The sequence below is a fragment of the Myodes glareolus genome, chromosome 2 (genome assembly GCF_982192425.1).
Source record: "Myodes glareolus chromosome 2, mMyoGla1.1, whole genome shotgun sequence".
In the NCBI taxonomy this organism is placed as follows: Eukaryota; Metazoa; Chordata; class Mammalia; order Rodentia; family Cricetidae; genus Myodes; species Myodes glareolus.
The window spans coordinates 74,390,252-74,398,152 of NC_142027.1; the positions used below are offsets into that span (position 1 = coordinate 74,390,252).

The window sequence follows — 7,901 nt, forward strand, 5'->3', positions numbered from 1 at the left end:
AGACCTCCTTGAGCTCACAGTCTGAGAGATTTAGCGCAGTCCTTGGCTCCGTTTTGTGCCTCTGGATGCTGCTCTGTAGGAAGAGTATGGGAAAGGGCCTGACGGTTCACTTTACAGACTACCGGAAGCAGAGGAAAAAAAGCTGGCAAGGGACCAGAGAGAGGTGTCACATCTATGCTGCGTGGGATGGGATTCCCTCATCCAGCTAGAGTTCACCTCCTACAGTTTCCAGAATCTTCCAAAACAGATCAGTTGTTCAATACACATACCTATGAGGGACATTCCTTATTCAGACTGTAATAACTCTCTAAAAGAAGTTACAGAGATGGTCACCTGTCACATATTGACCTAAAAAAGTATACCCATTCCATTATTATTTATGTCTGGCTGTCTGGCACATAGTACATTCCCACAGGATTGTCACTGATCCAAAGAGGAAAAAATGCAGAATATTTTAAAAATTATTGATAATAAACAAGCATAAAAACTCTTTGGTTTATTCATTAAATATATTCCAGGAACCAACTTTTTTTAGTGTAGTACAATTATTAAGCACTTTATTGATTACCTACAAAATAGAAAGCATAAATCAATTATAATGGTTTCCGATATATTAATTCACTTAACCCTCACAGCAACAGATAGGATGCTATGTTGAAGATATGAAGAAAATTTGCTCAATGCTAGAAGTCAACAAGTGGAAGATGCAAAAATCAGGCAGCCAGCACTGACTTTCCTAAGCACCCTCCTGCACACACACACACACACACACACAAAATGTCTTGACCTACCTAAAAGCCAGTCAGTTACGGCAGTTCACAATGGGTCCAGATATTATCCTGGACATTGAAGAGCTGCACACAGCATCACAGAGATAGAAAGGATAACAATAAACATAGCATATTATGAGTTCAACCTACATAAATAGTAGAAATAAAACTACTAGTTAACCAATGCTATATATATCCATATAATAAGGCATTTATTATCACAATTACTGTATCAAGGACATATGTCTGGAGAAAGGCTGGGAACATAACAGGATGAAACAAAAGTTAACGAGGCATATGAATAGCAATTAAAAAAGATGTGGAAAACAATGCAGTGTAGATTTGGGAATGGAACGTGACCATTGTGATGCTCAGTTCTGATGGGGGAATCCCACATAATGGAGAATAACCTGGGAGGTGAGTCTTAATGAAAAATCGTGGATATTTGGTTGGCCTGTGGGCAAGCCAGCGCCAAGGTTAACTGGGATGTGAAGATTCACCCCAGTGTAAGAGGGATGATTTCACTCACTGAGATCTGACCTGCATGGAAAGGAGGGAGGTAGCCTAGGCAGGCCATGCTCTCTGCTTTTGACTGTGGATTCAATGAAATCAGTTCTTTCGGATTTCTGCCACTCTCTCTACTAACATGATTGGCTGTGACCTGGTACTGCCAGCTGTGTCAACCCTGTGTCTCTTAAGTTGCTTTGTCAGGGTATTATCCTATCACAGCAACAGAAAAAAAAAATATAGACAGTCATCATTTTTCCCTTTAAATATATGGTTCATTTTCAAAAAATAATAAAAATAAAAAACACAAAATCAAATTATTCACCACATAGTGGATACTCAATGAATAATCATTTCCTGAGCAAATGAATGAATGCCTGAAAATTCAATTTCATTGCTGCTCAGTGCCTAATAGAGCTAGACGTGCAAGAGGTGCACGATGAAGATCTTGTAGTTAACTGAGATATTTGTGGACAGTCACCCCATTTCCCTCTTCTACTACTTCCTTCCTCCCTACCTTCCTCTCTTCAGGCATCTTTAACTACCTCAGCAAAGCTATAAGGGACCTCGGGTTATATAGTCTTTTCAACCTCATCAATTAGGGTAGCATTACTAATAAGGGATGATCAAAGATCTCTAATGACCTCCATTTTCAATGATCAGTTTTCATTTTGCTTGACCACTTAAGCTGCTGCATTGGACAAATTTGACCCCTTGATCTTTCACCCTCAGTCATGTTTGGCCCCTGTTTTTATCTGTCCCGGATCCTCCACTTTTTGCACAGCTCTGTTAGATCTCTCTCTCTCTCTCTCTCTCTCTCTCTCTCTCTCTCTCTCTCTCTCTCTCTCTCTCTCTCTCAAAGCAGTGACAGTCCAGTTCAGTGTATGGAATGATTTTATTCCCTCTTGCAGGCATCTTATCCAGACACAAGCTTTCTAAAATATCTATATGATAATGACCTGCAAATTTAAATCTACAGCCCAAACCACAGACGAAACATACTGTTCTGCCTCCCTCATATCCATTCTCGATAGTTCATGTATATCTCAAACTTCACATATTCAGAACAGAACTCATTAAGGACAGAGTTTCTGTAGCAAGACGGAATTCGATTCTGAATCCCGTAACACATGACCACGTTGCTTGTTTTTTTGTCTTACTTCCATCCTCTGCAAATGTGGGAAAGGTAGCGTGTTCAGCATAACACTTAAAAGTAAGCACCTCATGCAAATGAAACTCTCGGAACCGCGACTGACATCAGAAATGCTTTGTAAATCCGTTACTATTTTTGTAACGAAAGAGCATGAGGCTGGGGCCCAGCTGAAAGGGTTAGACTATTTGCATAGCGTGCGTGAGGCCCTAGGTTCAATCTCCACTACTATTGGAGAAATATAGGCTACACCATCTTCAGCTCTCAAAGACTGCGCAATTGGCCATCACGTTGGGCTGGCCTCCAGAGTTCTTCCTGGAACCTGTCCAACCTGACGTGGCCCAATACCACGCTAGTTCTTAAATCTGTCACTGTGTGGCCCCTGTGCCTACTCAAGCACATTGCCAGGCTCCCGTCCTCAGGACTTTGCTCCTTCTGATCTCCTTGGAATGCTTTTCCTTCATGGCATCTCTGTCACGCACATCCTCCCGCACCAGTCAGCTTACACTCACGTGGAATGCCTTCATTCTCTAGCTTAGCCACATTAGAATCTCTCTCGGCTTTGAGCACCTTTCTCACTGGAATGAAGGCTTTACGGAGGGTGGTGGGGCAGGGCAGGCAATATGAGACCTCCCTAGCAGATAGGCATAAAAGCAAAAACAGCCATCATTTAATAAGCCTCAGCTGAAGTATAGATACAATCCCCAAACTTTCTCTTTTTACTAATACGTTATTATATTTATTTATTCATTGTATGTGTGATTGTGTGTGAGAGTGTGTATGTGTGTGTGTGTATGTGTGTGTGTATGTGTGTGTGTGTGAGTGTGTGGTGGGTGTGTGTGTGTGTATGTGTGTGAGTGAGTGTGGGAATGTCGATGCTATGACACAAGCACCTTTCCTAAGCCACCTGACTGGCTCCAGTCCAGAACTTCTATAGTTCAACTAAGATCCAGGTTTGTTATGTGACGAATGTCTTGTCCTCCTCTGTGTCACAGTTGTAGGATGCTAAGACAAGGGAGGAGGAGAAGTAAACAGCAGCTATCAGTTTGGGCTGCTGTCAAGGTGAAGAAAGTATCATGTGTAGACGTGTTACTGTGTGCTTCCTGGTGAAGGTAAAGAACAGGTCTGAGCCAAGGGGCTTTGGAAGGTCTATAGACAAGAAGAAAAAGGCAGGCATGTCACTTCCCATATTTATTGTGTTCCTGCTTTTTGTATCTCTTGGTTCTTCCCGTCTTCTCTCGGTGTTACAACCATTTTCTACTTGGATGAAGTAAGACAATGCTATGCTCTTTAGTTCCTGCCTCTCCCCCTTTGCTGCCTGTGTTCCTGATTAAAGCCACCTACTCCCCTCAGCTTGGGTCAGCTAAGGGTAAAAAATTCATAAGGCTGACTGACAGCACATTGAGGTTGAGGTTTCTATAAATTCAGCCCCGTCTTTTCAGAGATGTGTGTACATTTCTCTGAACGCAGACACATGACTGCCAGAATTGAAGGTGGAGAAGGAATTGAACCTGGCCTGTACAGCAGGAGGCTCCCTCAGCCTCATCCCTCAGCTTTCTCAGACCCTTGCAGATGACCTGAAAAAGGGCCACAGGAACGTTGGCATCTTCTCTGAAATTCCTTTCGTATGCCCGCGGATGGGTTGGGAACCCACAAATGGAACAGCATGAAGTTGTTAAAGATGAATCCTGCTGAACACTAGTGAAGGCAAGGGGCCAGATTTCGTGTGGTTAGCATTGAGAGTAAGGAGAAAGGGGTAAGTCTCATTCCTCTGTGGACCAGAGGCAAACTGGACATTTTAAAGGACAGTGAAGGACAGGAAAACAGATGCTCAGAAGACACAGAGAAGTGAATAATTAAAGGATGCCAGTGTTTGGGGCCGGTGAGACAAATCAGTGAAAAAGGCAATTGCTGCCAAGCCTGATTACCTAAACTCAATCCCCAGGACCTGCAAGCAGAAGAAAAGGCTGACTACAACAGGCTGTCCTCCAGCCTCACACATGGACCATGGCACACGGGAACTCACTCATATATACACAAAATAAATAAATAAATGAACAAACAAACAAACAAATAAATAGATAAGTAAGTAAGTAAGTAAATAAATGCAGTTTAAAAATCTAGAGAATGGTGGTCACTGTGAGGTAAGTAGGTGGGTTATGATTATTTGAAGCAATTTCTACCCTCTCATAGAGACAGAATGATAGGCTCCTTTCCAGATGATTACATCCAAGAGGAATATTTCTAGGCCTTGAGATAATGTTGAGAGGTAAAATATTAACTCACAAGTGTCAGCATATTTAATGTTGGGAGCCACCTGGAGGCACAGGTGGTCCTGCAGTTTGGAGGTAGCCATGTGGGGCTGAGCACCCCTGCCTGCACCCTTGCCTGCACATGCTCAGACCAGCAGAATGGCATTAACCAATCAGGACAGCGTTCAAGCCGCTCCACCGTTTAAAAGCAACTGCCTCGGGGCCCAACGCTCTCTCTCTAAGCTTTCTCTCGTCCCTGCTCTATCTTCCCTTCCCCCAATTTTCCTCAAGGGAATGCTCCAAATAAAGATGTGACCAGAGAAGGAATTCTCGTTTTTGGTGGGGTTCATTCCTGCTGGACAGGATGGCGCCCCGCAACTGGTGCTGAAACCCGGGACGCTGAGGGACCCTGACAACTACGCCGGGGGACCCTGAAAAAGCCCGGGAGAAAAAGCCAAGATCAGACACCAGCACAGAGAGCCTTGAATTTCAGAACTCTGAGAACATGGAGCGGTGAATGACGTCTATGAATCCCCAGAAAGGGGAAAAAAAAAAATGTAAAAAGAAATTTCAAAGGATAGGCCTAAATAAAAAAAAAAATACAAAAAAAAAAAAAAAAAAATCAAAGTTAAGGTATCTAAAAAAAGGTACAAAAAGCAACGGGGAAAAAAAATCCCTTAAGTTCAATACAGATGGAGCTGAGAAAAAGCGAGGTTTACGGTTGGGAGATCCGCGGCTTCCTCCGTGCATACTCGCTGATAGAGACTGGAGGCAACAGTCTCGTAGGGAGGCAAACTTGATCACTGCCTTCCCTGTTCTTAAAGAGCCACAGAGCTTTTGGAGGTGATTTTCGCCTAATTTTGTTAAGAGAGCTCAGTCTCTGGCTCTCACGTACAAAAAACTTTAATTTTTGACTGAGAAAGACAAGCTGCTTGATCGTGCTGAGAGTGCTGGCGGCAGCCGGCCCGCCTTTGAGCGGTAATGCCTGATTAGAAACACGGAAGTGGGCCAGGCATGGTGGTGCACACCTGTAATCCCAGCTACTCAGGAGGAAGACGCAAAATTGCACTCTCCAGTGCTAGCTCGTTCGGGAGGCATGGCCATGCTAACCAGTTGCTGGCGGGAAATTTGCTGGAGTCCTCAGAGGCCTGCGAATAGCCAGGTCGCGGGCGGGCTAAAGTCCATGTGACATCAGAGGCTATATGTCCCGGCCTTCTGGCGGGGCTATGGTTTTTGGAGGACTTTTTCAGCACCTGAGCGGACTCGCCTGACTGAGGCGAAAGCTGCATGGTGAGCAGCGGCGCCATAAAAAACAAAGAGGAGCTAAATCGGCTCTGCGAAAAAACTGTGTTTCCATAGCAACATGGGCGAACGGGGAGGTGAGTTCCCAGAGAACGGGGCTCTGCACACAGGCGGACCGGGCAGGAGAAGCCCCTCCACGGGTGGGCGGATGCCCCCCCTCGCCGAAGCTTGGAAAAGGCTCACAGCCGGCGGTGCGAATTCATTGCCTGAGATGAAACGGCGAGCCCGCACACGGCCCGGGGCGGAGCCATGCCTTTGGGCCATGCGGAGCGCGCCATAATGGGCTTCAGAGGCGGAGCTATGGCAGCCGCCTCCGCTGCTGCCGCCCTCAGTCAAGGTCGCCAAAAATTTAGTCAGATAAAAACATTTGTCGCCAAAAATTCAGTCAGATAAAAACATTTATCCCCTAAACAACGTCCCTTCGTCAGCAGGAAGTAGCCAGATCGATGCTACGCCCATTCTCCCTTAAAGAACTGGTCGTGATTATCATAATAAAGGCATGTTTACCTGGTTACCGTATCCTAGGTAACAAAGAAAGGCGGACCTTTTGCCTGAGACACCTGGTGAGATAAACAATGTTACCTAGAGGTTTTTCCATCTAAATAGGGGAGCTGGAGAGATGGCTCAGAGGTTAAGAGCACTGACTGCTCTTCCAAAGGTCCTGAGTTCAATTCCCAGTGACAACTGCTTTGGTTTTTAGACATAAGAGGGGGAATACACTACCAGTGACAGCTTCCCCCAGAGAAAGGATTTCTCTTGCATTCTTTACACTTAATTTTTAATTCAAAATTTTGCTGGTACAGGCAAACAAGATTTGCTTTTTGAAACAGAGACCTGCAGATCTCTAAGTTCAAAACCAGCCTACTTCCAGTACTGATTGTGCTGAATTTTTACACTGAGAGTTTTTAATACTCTTAAATGTTTATTTGGGAGGAGAGTTTTGTTTATGTTTTTCTAGGAATGCTGACATACATCTGGATGCCAGCGAGACCGACCAGAGAGATAAAAAAGACGACCCAGTGGATGCTGAGTGTCCTGCTGTGAAAGATTCGTGCGGAGGCAGCAGAGATGACCTTCTGGGCGGTGCCAAGAACAGCTGTTTCACACCATCGACTTGAGCAACACCCTGTGCAACCTCTTATCTCTTAACAATTTTCTGACTGACTCTATTCTGCCTTTCTCCCTCCTTGGAAATGGGTGGGAGCAGAGATATCCTTGGCATGCTGCGTCTAGGTGGGGACCAGATTGGAAAATAGTTTTGCCTTTTTGCTCTTAAAGACAATAATTAGGGGGAGATGTTGGGAGCCACCTGGAGGCACAGGTGGTCCTGCAGTTTGGAGGTAGCCATGTGGGGCTGAGCACCCCTGCCTGCACCCTTGCCTGCACATGCTCAGACCAGCAGAATGGCATTAACCAATCAGGACAGCGTTCAAGCCGCTCCACCGTTTAAAAGCAACTGCCTCGGGGCCCAACGCTCTCTCTCTAAGCTTTCTCTCGTCCCTGCTCTATCTTCCCTTCCCCCAATTTTCCTCAAGGGAATGCTCCAAATAAAGATGTGACCAGAGAAGGAATTCTCGTTTTTGGTGGGGTTCATTCCTGCTGGACAGGATGGCGCCCCACAATTTAATAAGCAAATTTCAAAGTATTTGCTACACACGACCAAGACCAGTTGACATACCAATGGGAATGGGGGAAGTCTTACAAGACCCCGCCCTTGATGAAAAGCTACAGGCAAGCAATTAATGGATACTGAGAGAGGCAGAATCAGTCTTCTCCAAGGATGAGCCTGGTGGGTTATTCGTTCCCAAGTGGTCAGCCCTAGACACGTACACATTAGTCAGCTCTTTTTAGCAAATATCTTAAGGGCATTTGGAGGCCTCTCATCATAAACTGACTAGACAGACAAGTCAGTCTCCCAGG

At 45.1% G+C, this 7,901-nt stretch overlaps 1 pseudogene; it reads left to right on the forward strand.

Moving 5' to 3' along the window:
- The first annotated feature begins 6,009 nt into the window (after positions 1 to 6,009).
- LOC148123004 (Nuclear RNase P) lies at positions 6,010 to 6,199 on the forward strand (annotated as a pseudogene).
- The last annotated feature ends 1,702 nt before the right edge of the window (positions 6,200 to 7,901 follow it).